This window comes from Alexandromys fortis, unplaced genomic scaffold (assembly GCF_014885135.2).
Source record: "Alexandromys fortis isolate MF-2015 unplaced genomic scaffold, M_Fortis_MF-2015_v1.1 scaffold_317, whole genome shotgun sequence".
NCBI lineage: Eukaryota > Metazoa > Chordata > Mammalia > Rodentia > Cricetidae > Alexandromys > Alexandromys fortis.
Window position 1 is genome coordinate 562,684 of NW_026068201.1, and position 19,501 is coordinate 582,184.

A 19,501-nucleotide genomic window follows, 5' to 3' on the forward strand; every position below is an offset into this window, starting at 1 on the left:
CAACTGCTTCTTGGGAACCTATTCCTCCTACTGGGTTCCCTTGCCCAGCCTTAATACAAGGGGAGGTGCTTAGTCTTACTACAACTTGATATGGCATGTGTTGTTGATACCCTTAGGAATTTTTCCCCTTTCAGAACAGAAACAGAGGAGAAGTGGATTGAGGGGCAGAAGGGAGGTAGGGAGGGGGAATGGGGGGAAAGTAGGGAGGAGAAACCTCTCTTGTGATATAAAATTGATTAAATTAAATTTAAAAAGACACAGGAGCATACAATCTATCTATCAAATAAAAGTATTGAGAAAGAAAACATATCTTGAAGCATTCCTGAGAAAACTTTCTATCAGTATAAATGATGGCCTTGGGGGCGGGATATTTTAGCTACAGTACTTTTCAGACAATACCTGTTTTGAACTTTATTAGAAACAATTTAGCTTTCAAGTATGAATGAAAATTTTACTGGACAGGTGTATCTATCATTCTTTCTTTTTCCTGGAACCTTAACCACAACTAGTACTCTATGGAGGATGCTGTGCAGTCCTGTAAAGAAGACACATGGAAAAAAAAATCATCAGGAAAATAGTTAAAAGGCAACAAAGCTTTGGACAAGAATTAAGCTTTTAATTCACTCACTCACCTTTAGAAAACACCAAGGTACAGGGAACCAGTCTTAATATGGAAACTACTCCTTTCTCACATGCCAATTTATAAATATGTTTTGTTCAGCCTGTGCAAGATACACAGGAATAAAGTCGACAGCTTGTTTCAAAGCATACTCATAGTCTGTGAAGTAAAAACAAAAATTACAGAGCTTGTAACATCTTTTACTTGCGCTGGCATAAAGGAGATGTGGGTTTCCATAATTGGCAACAATACTGATAGTTTCTGTTTAAGAGGGAGAAACGGACTCTCGTTTTCACAGCTGGAGGGTAACATAACACAAGTTCTGAAGGACTTCAAAAGGAACATTTTTGCTTTTGGAAAGGCAACATTCTATACTGTCACCAGAGACTTTGAAAACAGAATTTCCTTTAAAAGATAATAAAGCAAGAATTCTTTATGATCCTTCTCCTTTGTCTCTTTACTGTCACTTGACAGGCCAGCCACTTCTTCAGATATAGAAAAACAAGTTCATAAGAAAAATTCAGAGGCTAAATCACGGTTCATTTTTAAATGTTTATATTGAAAATCAGGTCGGTCTTTGGCTAGGAGGAAACCTAAATTAGTTGCATTCATACCTACTTGTATTACAAGTAGAAATAATTTTGTTATAATTATGATAAAATATTTGATAACTAAAGAGATAACAATCTACCCAGGTATGGCTTTTGTAGAACACCATAAACTCCTCTTTAGAGTAATTTCATTAAGGTTATTTACATTTTTCAACATGACTGAAAGAGAACACTTACAAAATAGTCATACAGAAAGATTTAAAACAGCACCAAAAAGGTGTTGTATATTTAATGAAAGCCAGCAGGTAGCAAAAATATTACACGAATTTCTTTAGTTTATAAATATCTATTTATGTTAAATTCAGGCCAAGCTTAATTTCATTTGAAAATGTGCTTTAAAACATTTATTTTTTTTTTAAAAAAATCCTACCACAAAAGGTTCTGAATATTTCAACGCAGTTGAATCATAAAAAAAAAAAAGAACTTAAAAGCAACTATATGAAGATGGTAGAAGTTCACAAAGAGGAAATTGATATATCCCTTAAAGAAATACAGGAAACACAATCAATTGGATGAGATGAATAAATCCCTTAGAGAATGACAAGAAAAAAGACCAAACAATTGAAATAAAACAAATAAAATTGTTAAAGACCTGAAAATGGAAATAGAAGCAATAAAAAAAAACCACTTAAACTGAGGGAAAAAATTTTAAACTAGGTCTCTCATCTGTTCTTGAACTATGTATCTGGTGCTGGCCACTAAAATCCTTTTATTTTTTTGCCTCTCTAAATTTGTGAGGTTAGAAGTGTGTGTTGCCATGCCAAGAAAACCTATTAGATATTAAAAGTCATGTCAACTGTATAAAAATCCAAAAACTATATGATATCTTGAAAACTAAAATGAGAGGTCCTAAAAAAGGATTATTTTGCAAAACAATTAGACAAACATACAAATTATGTTTCAACAAGGGACAAGGCATTAAGGTTTTCAGTTGCTTCTATAACTATGTCGAGAATGTCAAGAATATTGATTGGTCAAAAAGACAAGAAACATATTTTTGCCTTGCATGTTTTCCCTGCAGTATCATGGAGTGAATATAGACACAAAGAAAGCTTACTGTAAAAAATTAACTTTGGGGCTGACAAGATGGCTCAAAGGGTAAAGACATTTCCCACTAAGTATGATAACCTGAGTTTGACCCTCAGGATCCATATGGTTAAAGGAGAGACTCCTGCAAGTTGTCCTTTGACATCTGTATGTACACTGTGGCATGCACAGTCATACTCATGCACATACACACACAAATAATAAAAATATAAGTAAAAAGAATGCTATTAATCAATTTTATTACAGACCCCAATGATTTGAAATAGATGATTTTATACTACACTGGATTAGACCTGTGAAGTATCTACAGAAGAAGAGAAATAGCTAAAAAAGTAATATAACAAGACAGAGCTCGAGTATGGGTTGGGGAGAATGACTACTATAAATAAGAAAATACTCCTTGTATGTTAGAAACTTTCAAGCACCTCGTACTCTTATGCCAACCTGGCCATGATTGAAATATATCTGAAAGTACATTTTCTCTTGAAATACTCTGCAATTCATGGGTACCTGCTACATAACACCTCTCCACTCTTGCAGCAAGGTCATAATTTTCCCCTGTGATATTTTTACTTTAACCTCAGGCTAGAGCAATGAGGGTAGAAAAGCAGGGAAGGGTAATGATAATCATTAAGGGAACAGGCAGTGTAAGGAGGCCTCTCAGCTGAAAGGCAATGTTTCTAAAATTAAATCCCATCTTAGAAATTAATGACATGTTATTTTCTTAATTACATTCTGGACTGTTTACACTGGCCACTAAATCAGTAAGGGCCATAAGTCTTACCAGTTTAAACCAACCGAAAGAGCAGTATAACTCTGCTTGGAACAAGGGTAACTGTGGCCTTTGTAGGTGTCCCTGTTACCAAAGTAGCCTATCTTCTTGCTGCCTTTGGGGAAAACTGTTTTCAGAGATAACCATATCACCCAGAATGTCTGTAGCCTCAAAGAAATCCAGCATTCCAGAGCAGTCTCTGGCCTCAGAAATATTCATGTTCCCAGGGATGCCAAGCTTTTCGAGATTATCAAAGTCTCAGATGGGCCTGCTTTCCCAGAGATCCCCATGCCTTTGAAGATGTCCACATTCCCAGAGAGGTTCATTTATGGTCATAAGAGGCTTATTTATAATCCTACAGCAGCCATGACAGAGGTCTGTACACTGGATTTTTGCTTGATCTATCTGAGCAAAGGCCTCCCTCTGGACAGGGGGCCTTTTAGACCTCCACTGACACTCATGGAGTTTAGGAGATTAAAGGATTTCCCAAGGACTAGGACAATGCATTCCTACTACATCTCTGCTAGTGACTCAGCACAGTTTTTTAGTCTCTGTCTCCAGAACAAAGAATGACATGAAAAACAACCAAAAAGGAAAAAGCGGGCTACAGGGATTCTGCTTCTATTATTTATGAGTGGCAAATTATCCATTCTATTGGCCAGGTTGGGCCCTGGACAGCAGGAGCACACAGCGATAGGTCCTAAGATCTCTAACCTATGAGGCCAGGGTGAGAATGCAGAGCAGTGGAAGTATGCTTGGGAAAAAGGCGCTCCCAAGGGTATGGAGAGACAGAAACACGCAGTGGGGTTATGAGCAAGCAGAATATCATTCGTGTTCATGGAAGGCCGAAGGTTCAGAGACACCGGTCCCAGAACTTTGAACCTCACTGGAAGGGACCCTACACCTACTGCCCTCAATGCAGACGGTATTGTAGCCTAGGTCCATGCGTCTCACATAGAGCCTGCATCTCCACAGGATGACCCAGGAGCATCCAAATGAAAGTTTCAGCATGCCCAAAATCCTCTCAAGGAGGCCTGATTCTGCCAGGCTTGCTGATCTTTGCCCAGATGTTTATACCTTAGGACTTAACCTGCACCCTGACTAACTTTGATTCTGGGCGAGCCTTAAGGAGTTCATCCCCTAAATACCTGGTTCCCCCAGCTAACGTTTGACCTGTGTGTTTTAGCAAAAGCCTCTTGGGAGGACACTGAGCAAACCCCTGGAAACTTTTATCCTGTATAAAAATATTCTGAATGATATATTTGTCCGGGGGGAAAAACAAACTATGCAGTATGGGGGGGGCCTAAAGTATTTTATTGTGTTGCCTGGGGACAAACCTAACTCTCCCAAGTCCCAGGACAACAGGACCTGGTGCCCTCTATTGATCTATGATGGGCCTACAACACTGGTTTGCTAATTTCTGGATTCAGATCCAATTAGTCCTCCAAATTTACTAATATCTCAAGATTGAGATATTTGACCAAATTAGAGGAGGGAATGTAAGACTATAAGACAATTCTGAAGCCATTTTGACAATTCTGAATCCTCTCAGCCTCTGTGCCATAGTGCTTCCCCTCCTCCCCTGGGAACCAAGGACCTAACAGCTACACTAGCACCTACTCAGTTCCTGAACAATTACCCATATACGTACGTTTTGATTCGGTCGCCTGAGAAACGGGGTCAAAATGACCTCTTACCTCATCTGATCTGGCAACAGCTCTCCAGTCAATTATTGGTAATAGCCCTTTTGAATAAGCCAATCAACATAGTCAAAGAACAACCCCCCTTGCTTCTGTGGCCCCTTTAAAAGTAGACTGTACCCGCTATTCGAGGTCCCTCGGCTTCCCGAATGCTGGGGGACCCTGTCATGACAGTTAATAAAATCCTCATGCTTTTGCATCGGCTGTGGTGTGTGAGGTGGTCTCTGGGGGCGACTCCTCCTTGGTGTTTGAACGCTAGAGTCCAACACATAAACAGAAGAAAAAAGATAAAAACTCATTCCATGACAGATTAAAAATAAGCATAGAAAAGCCCAGTAAAATTTAAAAAATGAATGAACAAAATAAGCATTTCAATAAGAATAACGTTCAAAAATGAAAAAAATCTTCAGAATTCTCAAAGCCAAAAGAATAATTGAACTGAACATTGAATACAGGAATCCAATGGCATTCTAGACGAATCATAAAAAAGAATTAGCAAATTAAAAATAGATCATGTAAATTATTTATTCAGAGAAGCAAAAATGAAAAACAAGAAACAGGGAAGACAGATTAAGCGAACCACGGGATATTATCAGACAATATATAGTCAGCATAGGAATTCGTAGGAATCGAAGAAAACATTATTTTGTAAAACTGACCAGGTGAATCAAGTAGTGGTGATATACCTCTTTAATCCCAGCATTCAGGAGGTAGAGGCAAGTTGGTCTCTGAGTCCAAGGCCAGCTTGATCCACAGAGTGAGTTCAAGGACAACCAGGGCTGTTACACAGAAACCTGCCTCCAAAAACAAAAAAACAAACAAAAACAACTGCAAAAACCAAAAAGGTGTGGTGGCACACACCTTTAATCCTAGTACGCAGGATGCAGATGCAGGAGGATTTATGTGAGTTTCAGGCTAGCCTGGTCTACACAGAGAGTTCCAAGCTAGCAAACAACATAGTGAGACCCTATAGAAGAAGGAGGAGAAGAAGAAGAAGAAGAAGAGGAGGAGGAGGAGGAGGAGGAGGAGGAGGAGGAGGAGGAGGAGGAGGAGGAGGAGCAGGAGGAGGAGGAGGAGGAGAAGCAGCTGAAAATTCTGAAATTCCAAGAAAAGAAATAGATATCTGTTTTAGTTAGGGTTTCTATTGTTGCAATGACACACCATGACCAAAAAGCAAGTTGGGCAGGTTTATTTGGCTTATACTCCCATATTGCTGTTCATCACTTAAGAAAGTCAGGACAGGAATTTAAACAGGGTTAGAATCCTGAATCAGAGGCCATGGAGTGGTGCTGCTTTACTGGCTTGCGTCCCCTGGGCTGCTCAGCCTGCTTTCTTATAGAACCCAGGACCACCTCCCCAGGAATGGTACCACCCACCATGAGGCTGGACCCACCCCCACTGATCACTGAAAGAAGATGCCTTATAGCTGCATCTCAAGGAGGTATTTCCTTAGCTGAGGCTCCTTCCTCTCTGATGACTCCAGTTTGTTTCAAGGTGACACACAAAACCACCCAGTACAATATCAGAATTAAAAAAAATGCACACAAATAAGGTGAAATGAAAGAACTCCACACTGAGATACATAATAGTCAAGCTATCAGAAGTTAAGAAAGCAGTAAGTGAAAAATAAGTCATATACAAACTTTTATATTTTCATGTAACAACAAAATCCTAATATGGCAGAAGCAGCTATTTTATTACAAAGATAGATTCAAACTGCTGACCGTGGAGCGAAAAACTTACCAATCAAGATTGCAATAGGAGGTGAAATTGTCTTTCAAAAGTTAACGTGAGAGAATTCTTTTCCAGGACATGAGGGATTTCATTACCACTAGCCCCGCCTTGTAGGAAATGCAAAGATAGTTCTTCAAGCTGCAGGAATGAGGAAGCAGCACCACACTAGCATGAGAAAGTTTGTGACTTGGTAAGCTTGATAAAGGTAAATATTTAGATAAATCTAGAGCATCACATTGTGCTGTTGCTGGGCAATAAAGCCATGTTTATATTCCTTCTCAGGACTCTAAACAAAAATGCTATCCCTTTAAGAAAGTATTTCAACAAACTTGATATGCTATGCTTTGTTGCCACCTGTGAAAGGCCTGCCTCTATCTGAGCAGAAACAGAGGAGGAGTGAATGGGGGACAGAGTGGAGGTGGGGAGGGTGGAGGGCAAGGGAGGAGAGGAAGGAGGAAAAATTGTGCTTGGAATGTAAAATTAATGAAAACTTTAATCAATAGAAAAAGAAAGTCTTCCAAAATGTGAGGAGCATGTTGGGCCTTATTGGTGGCCATTTTTCAGCAGCTCAGCTAGGAAGGAAAAGGCCGGTTGTCACTTAGGGGAAACATAATCTTTCTCCTACTCTGAGGTCCAGTTTCATATTAAAGAACTAGTGTGGTTTGAATTCCCTTCAGCCTTTACTCTGGCCAATATGATCAATATGGAGAGAATTATTTAAATTATTTAAAGAAGCAAAAGTTAAACACTTTCTCTCTGGGATTTATGATGATTTTTATTTAACAATTGATATAATTATCTCTACCCCTTCAATGTATGCATTATGCTATACTGTCCTTGAATATTGTTTTCGATATTTTGAGACAAGAGTTTTATGTAAAACCAGTTGACCGCAGACTCACTATGTAGCAGACAATGGCTATGAACATGTGATCATCCTGCCTCTACTTCTGAGTTCTGGGATAATAGGCATGTACCACCAGGCTCAGCTTCACTCATTTTCCTTCTTTTATTATTATTTTGGATTGAATACAGAGAAGTGTGCATTCTAGGCAAGTGTTTTACCACTAGGTTATAAACCCAGCCCGGAAGAATTATTACTTAATGAAAATTCTTAAGGTCATAGTAACTTTCTATTTCTTTCTATACAAAAGCATACTTGGGTTTTGTTAAACCTTTTCTAAGTGAAATTATGATCTTAATTTTTCTACAGAAGGAAGCATTTGTGTTAGAAAAATCATAAAATTAATTACCCCCTGCAGCAGTATCAATATACTTTGCTGAAATGGTTTAATGATTAATCAGGTTCATCTTCCAAATTATACCAAATTAAAATACTTGGATTCCAATTTTAGATACAAATAGGATGTCTTTTGAACTTCCTATGCTTTTAGAATAAATTTTTCTGTATCAATGCATGACATGCTCTGAAACCATAGCCAAATACAATTTTGATGAGCATAGTATGAAAGTCAACCTCTGAAAACAGAAATAAAAGGTAGTATTTGAATTAATATGGAGAACATTAGAAAGTTCCAGTGAAGATAAACCAGTATTGTGGATTCTGTTTCTTAGAAAGACTGAAAATGAAATCTTTGAATCTGGATCAAAAGACAATAATAAGTCTAATATTCAGACAGATGAGTTCAGCAGCTAGCCTATGTACATGGTATCCAACTTTGTAATCATTTTTGAGCCTTTTCTACCTGTGATAGTTTGAAAGAAAAATGTCCTGTATATACTCACGCATTTGCACACTTGGTCTCGCATTGGTGGCAATGTTTGGAAAAGTTTTGGAGGCACAGCCTTATGGGAGGCCACTGGGAGTAGAATTTGGAAGTTTAGAGCCTTGCTCTACTTCGGGTTTGCTCTCTCTGCTTTGAGCTTGTGGTTCGTGACATGATCTCTCAGCTTCCTGCTCCTGTCACTAAGCCTGCCTGCTGATATGCCTCCCATCAAGATGGACTTCTTTCCTTCTGGAACCGTAAGCCAAAGTAAATTCCTTCTTCCATAAGTGTTTTTCGTTATTACAGCAATTACAGCTTTGATACAGCAAGAGAAAGAAAAATAACAGATATACAAACTGTAACAGAAACCTATTATATGCAACCTACCTTCTGACAGGTACTAAACATGTTAAATGTCCAAGGAAAAAGTATAAAGGAGTTACAATCGATGTTAATACAAAGCAGCTAAGTTGAAAACCCAGTCATCGATTTAAATCTATTTCCTTTGTGTAAAGTGTCAAGCTTGTCCAGAGTTCTTTGATTCATTCCCAAACTATTACTCACATAAAGGAAAATATCTTTACTTGTTCTCTTACCTTAAATTTTCTGAATATCCTGTGAAATGGGTTTAGATAGATGCTGGTCACTGAGCAGATTTGTGATGTATGGTTCCATCAGTGGACCAAGATATTGATCTTTTCAACCTTAGCTACCTGTTAAGAAAAGACAAAAAGTACAATAAGCAATATTGGCATCATAACTTATGTTAATCAAGTTTCCAAATACTTGTTCACATGGCACAGAGAATCTATTCTTACTGGACTATATTAATTTCTTGTCCTAACATCAGAACATACTTTCCTCTTTGAAAAATGAAAAGAAAACAATAAAGTTCAAAAGGAAAGTTTACCAAATAGGAAAAGAGACAAAAAACATTCTCTGTTATAGAGTTAAGATTAAAGTGGAGTTCTGAATTGGACAAACTAAACAAACAAACAAAACAAGGATTAATACTTAGAGGAAGGATCCAGTAAGGATAGTAAATCACGTTTAAAATCATAAATCATAGATTAGAAAATTATTTCCCTTATCCATTTATTCTTACTAGTAAAAAGTCTTCCAACTCAATGGGGAGGAGCTTGCCTATCTTCAGAAGGCTTCTATAAAATCAGAATACTGTAAAACTCAGGGTAATCAACATTGGACATTTTGACAAAAGTAGATATTGATCATTCATTTATTCATTTTTCATGTGACCTTATATGCAAGATGTATCACTACATACAAAAACATTCAGTTTCTGCCTTTGAAGAGCTCACAGTCTAACTCAGGGTGAGCAAAGGTAAGTAAATAATGCCACTATAGTAGAAGAATTACTGTTACAGATTAACAGATAGCTGTCCTTTTACAGCAGCCTGAGAAGCTTGAGCCTTGATCAAAAAAACAGGACTTCCCCAAGTAAAGATGGGGAAGAAAACGAATTTCCTTTAATTATTCAACTAATTAATCAATTAATTCTGTCATCCATTCATACCTACCACTAATTGCTCTACGACTATACAAAAGGCACATTAGGAGACAGTAAGAATATAAATGAGGAAAACATGTAAAAGAATGAATAGAAAATGATAATGCATAAAACAATAAAAATCCATGCTGGGTTAAAAAAACGCAAACATCAACAAGGAAGTCAGGACCGCAAGGGGTGCGCCCATCCACTGAGACGGTGGGACTGATCTAATGGGAGCTCACCAAGGCCAGCTGGACTGGGACTGATGGAGCATGTGATCAAATAGGACTCTCTGAACGTGTGGGACAAGGAGGGCTGACTGAGAAGCCAAGGACAATGGCACTGGATTTTGATTCTACTGCATTTACTGGCTTGTGGGAGCCTAGTCTGTTTGGATGCTCGCCTTCCTAGACCTGGATGGAGGGGGAGGTCCTTGAACTTCCCACAGGGCAGGGCACCCTGACTGCTCTTTGAACTGGAGAGGGAGGGAGAAGGGGATGGGAGAGGGGGAGGAGGAAAATGGGAAGAGGGGGGAGGAGGTGGAAATTTTTAAGTAAAAATTAAAAAAAAACGAAATAGCTTATGCACAAATTCTGCATTACCTGGATGCTTCAGGATATTATTAAGTGTAACTATTTCTGAAATAAATGGAAAGAGGAAAGATAGCATCTTCTTTAAAAAAATGAAAACCGTGAGGAGTGGATATGAGAGGAGATAGGGGGATTAAAATACATTGCACATGTATATGAAAGTCTCAAAAAATTAAAAAATATGTTAAAAACAAAAAAAGCGAAAAGACAACTGTCCTAGTTAGTATTAACTGTCAAGTTAACACTTTCTTTTTCTTTTTTTTTTCTTTTTTTTTTTTAAAGATTTATTTTACCTTTTTTTTCTTATTGTTTATTTACTTTATTTTATGTACACTGGTGTGAAGGTGTCAGATCCCCTGGAACTGGATGATCCCCTGGAACTGGATCTTCAGACAGTTGTGAGCTGCCATGTGGGTGCTGGGAACTGAACCCCGGTCCTCTGGAAGAACAGTCAGTGCTCTTAACTACTGAGCCATCTCTCCAGCCCCAAGTTAACACTTTCTAAAATCACTTGAAAATTGCAGTTGATTTTCTCAGGCTTGTCTGTGATCATATCTGTGAGGGGTTGACATGTTAAAATCGATGTAGGAAATTCCAGCCCACTGTGGGTGGCACCATCTTTAGCCAGGTGGTCCTGAGCAGTATAAGAAAGCTAGCTAAGCATGTGCCCATGAGTGAGCAAGTTGGAAAGTTCTCCCATGGTTTCTGCTCCAAGTTACTGCTTGAATTCCTGTCCTGACTTCCCTCAGTGATGGACTGTGATTTTAAGCCAATAAATCACACCATTCCCTAAGTTGCAACAAAAATTAAACTAGAATAATAGCCAAAGAAGATCAGCTGAAGTGAATATTGTCAGATAAAAAGGCATTTGCCAAATGGACAAAGGAGAAAGGCCATTCTGTTGGGGGAAATAAATAACTGTATAAACACAAGCAAGGGCCAACAGCATAGTGGGGGAGGGGAGAAAATGAGAGCACATGGTCTAGAAGGCCAAGGGTCAGACCAATGAATGTATGCTTTATTTGGTGGCAATAAGATGTGTTACAGTCATGACAGAAGGAGGATCATTATTAGATGTGCATTTTCAAAGGAAAATTTGGTAGCAGTAAGAACAGACCTAGAGAAAATTAGTTTGGATATAGGAAGACAAGTGAAGGAATTTCCAGTATCATGAATGGTCTACAAGAGCTAATTCCAGGACGGGTAGAACTAACTGTTACAAAGGGAAATCCTGTCTCGAAAAACCAAAATGATAGATAGATAGATAGATAGATAGATAGATAGATAGATAGATAGATAGAAAATACATTTGATTTCCAGCCCATTCCACTGATGTAACTTCTTCAGGGTCCATCTGTTCTCCACCTCAATCTACCTCCAGAAGATGTCTTGCTACCTTAACACGTTCAAAACATTTACACAAAATATGATATACTTTGTCCCGATTATCCTGCAAAGGGCAATATTTTAAGCTCTTGGAAGACAAAGGTGAAGAAAGAACGAAGAACAGTAAGTTAAGATTGCACTGTAAGAAAAGGAGTTTCTCTCTTTTTCTCAAATAGCATACAACATTAAGGAATCCTTAGTAGTGGTTTTAGAAAAACAACTGCATTATTCCTTGTATGTTAATCTACCCACTCCTTAAAGCTAACCTCTGTAATTCTATAGAGAGAATTATTTATACAATTTGACTCAGATACACTTCAACAAATTGCGAAGCTGAGTGCTTGTATCAGCTTGTCAAACCAACACTCATGTAGTTCAAGTACTATGTAAACAAGGCTTCCAGTTATGCCACAGTGGACTCTGCTCGTCTGCTTGCTTTTATGCGCCATCCTACACCAGGCATGCATTTTTACCCACATAATAAGAGAAAACCATAACCTCCGGCCTAGATAAAGTGAAATACCTTTCATGTATAAGAATTGGTTCAGGAACTCGAGTCAGCTTCACTTATAGTGGGTTCAAGTTCAGCCTATGCTACAGGAGAAGCCCTGCTTCAGATTTTTTTTAAATGAAGATAGCAATACGTGCTTTATTACTGTACTAAAGATGTGGTGAATACAGCCTCCTAGGTCGCAGAAATAATGATGCAGGTAAGGAACTAATAAGTTCTACAGAAAGGAAATAAGAATACAATTACTAGAAAGCAAACAAGATACTGTCCATGATGAGGACCATCTCAGTAAATGATTTCCTATTGTCTGGGCCAGTTTTCTCATCTCCCAGTATTGTGCATTTCAGAGGGCAAAAAGGAGAAAGCATGTGGATGTGGACAGGGTGTAGTTTTTATATTAATGGGAAGGAACACAAAAATCTCAAAGCAAAAACTACTCAGAGAAAATAAGTCAATTTTTAAAAGGAGAAATTTAATAATTATTATGCTCTTTTATCACACTAATGATGCCATTGAGCTTTCATTAAGTTGATGACGAATATCCCAGGAATGCCTATGGAAGCACTAAGAGTGATGCCTCAGCAAACCAAGCAATAATCTTAACATTCTCAACCTCGGTAAGAGTTAGGCTAGCTAAAGAAGTTAGTAGAATCTTTGCTCTGAAAATATGTCTGGCAGATCTTTATTTACATATAAATATTTGGATGAAGAGATAAAATATTGAATTTCTAGTATGTGCCAGAGACTGTGCAAGATCCTTTATATTTGTTATCTCATTAAATTCATATCGTCTCTAAAGGTAGATACTATCACCCCTGTAATAAAAAGGTTCATACAGGTAAACCAGTTTGGGTAGAATAATACAGATAAGGGTTGAATGCATGATTTGATCTCAGACTTTTAGGACTCCTAAAATCAAATTTTTACCAGCATTGTAAAATTTCTACTAGTATAGCATCTAGAAGAAAAAAAATTTCCACATATTCCTAAGCCTATTGTCTTAGTTTGGATTTTTATTGCTGTGGAGAGACACCATGACCACAAAAACTCTTATAAATAAAACAATTGGGGTGACTTGCTTAAAGTTCAATCCATTATCATCATGACAAGGAACATGGCAGCATACGGGCAGATGTAGTGTTGTAACTGAGAGAGCTACATCTCGCAGGCAACAGGAAGTTGACTGACTTCTACACTGAATGAAACTTGAACAAAAGAGACTTCGAAGCCTACCCCCACAATGCCACACTTCCTCCAACAAGGTCACACCTCCTAATAATGCCACTCCTTTGGGGACCATTTTCTTTCAAATCACCACACCTATTAACCTGCTTGCATTTTCTATGGATGCATCTATATAAGTAGAGTGTTTAGTTTGAGTGTCAAGATGCTGGTTTAATACACACACACACACACACCTTGACTTTCTTGAACTTGAAAGCTGAACTGTTAAAAGAGTTTATAGTGTTGCATTTGACAAAACACACTAACGTTTTAGTTTTTAAAAATACTTAGTGTATTTCTCCTTGCCATTTTGTTTTCTTTGATTTTGATTTTTCTGTTTTTTTTTTTTCCTTTTGAGACAAGGTCTCACTATAAAATTCTGACTAGCCTGTCAGTTTCTATGTAGACCAAGATGGCCTTAAACTCCCAGAGATCTGCTTGCCTCTGCCTCCCAAATATTGTGATTGAAGACATATGGGATAAAAGGGCCACCACATCTGGCCTTCCATAACATTTTTAAAAATCTTTCAGTTTCTTCTTTTTTAAACATTTATTTTATTTTTATTATTACTTTTGATAATTTTATACATGAATACTATATTTACATCATTTCCTCTACATACTCTCCCCTTCAAACTCCTCCTGTGTATCTCCCACTTCCTCTTTAGTTCATGACTTCATGTTCTTTAATTATTGTTATCATGGTGTTGTAGGAACTTTTTCAGCCAATAGCCTTTTAAATACTTGTCCACTTTGGGCATGGTCTCGGGTAATATACATGTAGGTGAAAAGTGTGCAGGGTCCCTTTTTTTTTCTGCTGGATTGGGTTCCTAGTTCCCAGTGCACAGAGAAGACTGAATTGCTACTCTTACTGTGAGCTTATCCCCAAATAATAAACCTTTGTTATACTCCATTCTGGGCTATTTTGGAACTCTTTGATGTATCTACATCACATATAAATATATTGTAAGCATGAATAGAAGAGAATAAGAGAGTGTAAATGTTAGGGGATGAGGGAGGACTAAATGCAGATAATGGATAAAAGCTGTGAAAGAGGATATAAAGCTAATTACTTTTCTACTTCTAGTTATGTTATAGATTTTTCAATTTTGTTGGGGGAAAAACATGTAAAAATGTGTTCAGTAGTGACAGTGTAAGATTCAGTGTGAAGTTCCACAGCTTCAGAATGGCTATTCTAACTGTACAGAACTTCACTATGATGTATAGACTTCAGGTCTGGTTAATTTCTCTGTTATTTTTTTAATTTTCATGTTTTAAAAATAAAGTTTGGAGGGTTGGAGGGATTGCTCAGTGGTTAAAAGCACCAGTGGCTCTCCCAAAGTTTGTGAATTCAATTCTTAGGAACCACACAGCAGCATACAGCCATCTATAATGGGATCTTGTGCTCTCCTCTGAAAAAAAGGTGTACATGCAGATAGAGCACTCATATACATAAAATAAATAAATTTTTAAAAATGAAGCTTATAGTATATGAAAACAAAAGCATATTTATATACACATACATATATATGCACATACATTTTACATATGTAATTATAAATACATGCATTATCTCCTTTCATCGCCTGATAAAGGTTAACATTCAGGAGGATGCCAATATGTTTTTCTTTGGGTTCACATTCTTATTTAGCTTCTCTAGGATCACGAATTATAGGCTCAATGTCCTTTATTTATGGCTAGAAACCAAATAAGACTGAAATCTCAAGGTCCAAATCAGGAGCAGAAGGAGAGAAAGCACGAGCAAGGAACTCAGGACCGCGAGGGGTGCACACACACACTGAGACAATGGGGATGTTCTATCGGGAACTCACCAAGGCCAGCTGGCCTGGGTCTGAAAAAGCCTGGGATAAAACCGGACTCGCTGAACATAGCGGACATTGAGGACTGCTGAGAACTCAAGAACAATGGCAATGGGTTTTTGATCCTACTGCACCTATTGGTTTTGTGGGAGCCTAGGCAGTTTGGATGCTCACCTTACTAGACCTGGATGGAGGTGGGTGGTCCTTGGACTTCCCACAGGTCAGGGAACCCTGATTGCTCTTTGGGCTGACAAGGGAGGGGGACTTGATGGGGGAGGGGGAGGGAAATGGGAGGCGGTGGCGGGGAGGAGGCAGAAATCTTTAATAAATAAATAAAAATAAATAAATAAAAAGTAAAATAGAAAATAAATAAATACATGCATTATATATCCATTTATACATATGTGCTTATAAATACAATCTGCTGAGCCCATTTAGTGTTGCTTATATGTATATATGTTTAAGAATGACCATTTGAGGGCTGGAGAGATGGCTCAGTGGTTAAGAGCATTGCCTGCTCTTCCAAAGGTCCTGAGTTCAATTCCCAGCAACCACATGGTGGCTCACAGCCATCTGTAATGAGGTCTGGTGCCCTCTTCTGGCCTGCAGGCATATACACAGACAAAATATTGTATACATAATAAATAAATAAATATTTAAAAAAAAAGAATGACCATTTGGGATTGGATAACCTGTCAGGGGCTTATTTCTGAAGAAGATTAATTCTCATTGGTCTAGTACTTATAGCATACAAAAATTGTCTACCAAAGTTTGTCTGGCAGAAGCTCATCATTGATATTAGTTCCACATATTGCATCTTGAATGTTTCTTCAATAAAATTCTACTCTTAGCCAGGAGGTGGTGGCGCACACCTTTAATCCCAGCACTCTGGAGGCAGAGGCAGGTGGATCTCTATGAGTTCGAGGTCAGTCTGGTCTACAAGAGATAGTTCCAGCAAATAGTGGAAACAAAGATCACTCTCTCTCAAAATGAATACTTGCCAGACAAATCCATGAAAAGACAGTAACCTAGCTACAGTTTTAGATTTTCAGGAGGAATAAGAAAATGCTTATATCTTTAAGTTCTTTTTTATTAATATTCTTATCTTTGTGACACCAACATCAACTGAGAACATCCTGTCTAGCATGCTGTAATGATGGTGTTGTGATGTGGGAGTGACTTCTTTCTAATCTGTTGCTTTCATTGGTTAATTAATAAAGAAACTGCCTTGGCCCATTTGATAGGCCAGCCCTTAGGTAGGCGGAGTAGACAGAACAGAGTGCTGGGAGAAAGAAGCTGAGTCAGTCAGTCGCCATGATTCTCCCACCCGACACAGCCGCAGGTTAAGATCTTCCCTGGTAAGCCACCTCGTGGGCTAGACAGATTATTAGAAATGGGTTAGATCAATATGTAAGAGCTAGCCAATAAGAGTCTGGAAATAATGGGCCAAGCAGTGCTTAAAAGAATACAGTTTCCATGTAATTATTTCGGGGCATAAGCTAGCCGTGTGGGAGCTGGGCAGGAACGCAGCCCACAGCTCCTTACAACAGAGTGGCCAGGAGCTGGGCGGCAGGGACGCAGCCTGTAGCTCCATTCAACAGTGTTGAATGAAAGACTGAACAGCGGTTTCAGGTTTCACATGCTAGGATATCATGGCTTAAGAAAAGTTTTTTTTTTTTTTAAATGAGCTTGCATATGTCCTAATTGTGCTGCTTGTTGGAACATGTTGCACATTAATACTGTTTTTATATTGTTCTTGCCAGGCCAATCTAGATTATAGCTGATGATATGGGAAAACATTAACAGACTTTTTTTTCCTCTTATCAATTCTGCTTCTTCCCTTCACAAGAAGCAACATGCAATCTGTACTGTTTGACCCTTCACCCTTTATGGAGCGATGACTGTTCCAAAGATGAACCCTATCAAAACCTTGTAAAGTGATAGGTGAATGGCAAGTAGCTCTGTCAATAAAATATCAGTAAACAGTGAGCAATTATTATGAGAAATGAGAAGATAATAAAATGGATGAGAAACTTAAGATTATAGAAGGCACAAAGACTGAGTCACAGTAGGTTACTGCCCAGGAGTGATGGCTTAGAGATAAGACTGGAAAAAAAAAGTAGAAATATCACTATTATAAAATGTTCAGATACATTCCCTTAATCTTCTCGAGAGGAACTGATAGTAGAAGTAGTAACTGCGCAAAACATAAAAGTTACAGATAACAGTAGACATGAGAAGGAAATATCTATTAGCTGTTTGCTAAGCACACAGTAAAATGTATTGATGTATTTAAGCCTCAAAAAATCTTCTTTGAAGAAAATACATTTACCCACTTTTACAAATGAATAAACTGAGTCCAGATATTATATAACTTGTCACAAATCAACTGGTAAGTGAAAGAATCTGAATGCAAATTTTCTCATTTTACAATCTATGATCAGTCCAGTATGCCTTTCTGAGAAACAAATGGATTTAGATTTTTAACAGTGAAGTAAACCTTTAAAACACAAGTCTAAAACAAAGTATGCTGCCTGAATGTTCTTACAGTGGAGAACCTGAGGACAGCCCCTATTAGAGATGGGCAACTTCTCCCCAGTAGGAATGTGATGGAATGCCATCTGCAAAACAGAAAAGAAGCACAATAATGGCACAGTTCTACCACTATCAGTGTCCCTGACTCTCAGCGATGACCACAGTTATCACCAGAAACATAATCACATCTGTAGTCAACAACCATCCTTTGATGAGACAATGGGGGTTTCTCCCAAACTTAAAGAAAAATAATGGTGAAGCAATGGTAGGCAACTCAGTGTTAGGAAGTGTTTCTGTCTGTATGCCTTGTCTGTTTCCCTCTCTTGATGAATTCATTTTGATTTTATGTATGTGGGTGTTTTGCTTGCATGTATGCATGCGTGGTGCTCTCAGTGACAAGAAGCAGGCATTTTATTCCCTAGAACTGGAATTACAGAGAAGCTATAAAAAGCAATGTGAGTGCTGGGAAGTGAACTTGGGTCCTCTGTGGGAGCAGCAGGTGCTCTTAACAGGTGAGCCATCGCTCCAGCCCTTCTTTCTCTTTTGACGTACAAGAGCAATAGCTTTAGTAGATCAGATCCGAGTGAATGACTACAAACATACTGTGATGGAGTTTAAAACTCCCAGAATTTTCAGGGGAAAACAAAACTTCCTTTTCTAGCAAATTACTTATCTAAATGATTAGCGATTAATATTATGCCTATTAACCATGATGTGGTTAATAACTATTAGCTATTTAATCCCTATAAAAGACATTTGAAGGCATCATCATTCAAGCCTGAGAATGAAGAAATCCAAATTCTGAGAGGTGAATCATCTGAGGTTACATTTGGACCACAAATGACAATTCTAAGTCCGTGGTTCTTTCTCTTGAAATTCTAACAACTCTAAATGTGGACTTAGGATGTAAAAAAGAAATGAAAAAAAAAAAAAACATGCCCGCTGGTGATACAACAAAGCAAAGAATGTAGGACGATCACTCTCTGTCTCAAAGCTGAGAAAAGTTCAAGGTGAGTGAGAGCTTGAGCCAGAGTGAGAGGGAAAGGGATCGGCACAGAAACAGAACTAGTAAAAGATAATGTGTCTAGAATTGTGTGTGGGGGGGGGGGTAGACTTTGAAATTATCCTCTTATCCATTTTGCTGATGCTTCTTGTAACCATGGAGCCTGAATGTGTTCTTTCGACGGTCTGGACTTACTGCTTTGTGCCTGGAATGGTCTCAACAGTCAATTCTTCTCGCTGTTCGTGACATTTAAGTTCTCCATTTATTTCGAATTGTCTTCTATGAAGATTTCAACTATATCTACAAAAGTCAGGCAGATGTGGGTATCACACACATGTTCCAAGAGTGAATAATTTTCTTTTCTTTTTTGGGGCAAGGTCCTTTATGTAATCCAGCCTGTCCTGGAAATCACAAGCCTCCTCTCACAACCTCTCAAGTGGTAAGATAGTACATGTGTACTATAACACCCAATGCTAAGAAAGATATTCCTTTTATTACATGTGTGTTCACATGTACACATGATTACTCTCTTCTCTCACCATTTTTGATCTCCCTCTCATCCATATCATCCCCCAGTCCTCCTTACCAGTCCCTTTACCCTCCTGAATCTATCAGCCATAGCACTTGTGTAGAGATCAGAGGACAATAACAGAGTTCATTCTCTGCTTAGACCATGTGAGTCTCAAGGATGAAACTCAGATAATCAGGCTTA

General features: G+C 38.2%; 1 long non-coding RNA gene across 1 annotated transcript; it reads right to left on the reverse strand.

Annotated features, from left to right (window-relative positions):
• Positions 1 to 644: 644 nt before the first annotated feature.
• On the reverse strand, positions 645 to 19,090 carry LOC126493120 (uncharacterized). Its single transcript, XR_007589759.1, has 4 exons — positions 18,985 to 19,090; positions 8,807 to 8,923; positions 6,493 to 6,621; positions 645 to 778 (listed from the first exon to the last, which is right to left on the reverse strand). It is a non-coding gene; the product is annotated as an uncharacterized lncRNA (long non-coding RNA).
• Between the last annotated feature and the right edge of the window lie 411 nt (positions 19,091 to 19,501).